The following is a 1,074-nucleotide window of genomic DNA, read 5'->3' as shown; positions in this document are numbered from 1 at the left end:
TTGGAGGAACGTGAGTTTGAGATGGAGATGGCGGATTCGGCTGACAAATTTCGGAATGCACATTTGTATCGTGGTAAGAAGGTTAATCAGACTGCCCTCTTAAAACCGACCCAGTCACTTAAGGAAGGTAACACTGTACAGGTAAGCGTGTCGTCGTTATCTTTACGTCTGAGCGTGTTGTACATACCTGATAATCAACAAGGGGGATGAGGATAGGAGTGGAATTCTCCGGATGAATCAGATGGTTTGGGTCCTTAACTTCGGGATGGCTAGGAAGGAATGAGGATGGCAGGTCAGATTTATCAGGTACAGGTAGGCTTGGGTCATCAGGAGGATAGGGTTCAGCTGGCAATTTCACATCTGGAATAAGGCCAATTAGTACATCGGCGAATTTTATAGGGGCAGCTATTGCCCAACCAGTATAAAATGTACTTTTGAGAAGACATCTAACTTGTGGAAAATACTTAGTATACTTAATACCCGACTTGTATTTAGAGGGAATCAACGATTCCTTAACAATAATGGATGAACATCCTGAATCTAGCATCACCTCCGCTGGTTTATCAATATATATAACCACTGGGGTCCAGCATACAATTCTTAGGGGTCAACTCTATTTCAAAGACAAAATTAACTTTGACTGAATTACCTTTACTCTTATTTTTTTTTTTTTGGATTGTATGGACAGTTAGGTCTGATGTGACCGAACTTTTCACATCCGTGACACGTCATCTCTGTGTTACCTTCCTTAAGTGACTGGGTCGGTTTTAAGAGGGCAGCCTGATTAGCCTTCTTACCACGATACAAATGTGCATTCCGAAATCTCCACTGCGGTCTCAAACTCACGTTCCTCCAAAAAAAATCTCATTAGAATTACAGTTAGTTAACAGTTATTCCCTTATTAAGAAATCGAAGAGTGAAATCAAGTTTTTGGATATATTGCTAAAGGAGATCCACCGAACAAGATATTGCTCCATTCGAGCAACCAGCTGGGCGTACGTTTCTTTATCATGACATTTGCTCTCCCGAAATTTACGTCTATACATATCGGCGTCTAATGAATAAGCTCTAAGC

This window comes from Penaeus monodon, chromosome 28 (assembly GCF_015228065.2).
Source record: "Penaeus monodon isolate SGIC_2016 chromosome 28, NSTDA_Pmon_1, whole genome shotgun sequence".
NCBI classification, from domain to species: Eukaryota; Metazoa; Arthropoda; class Malacostraca; order Decapoda; family Penaeidae; genus Penaeus; species Penaeus monodon.
This window is presented reverse-complemented; position numbering follows the sequence as displayed.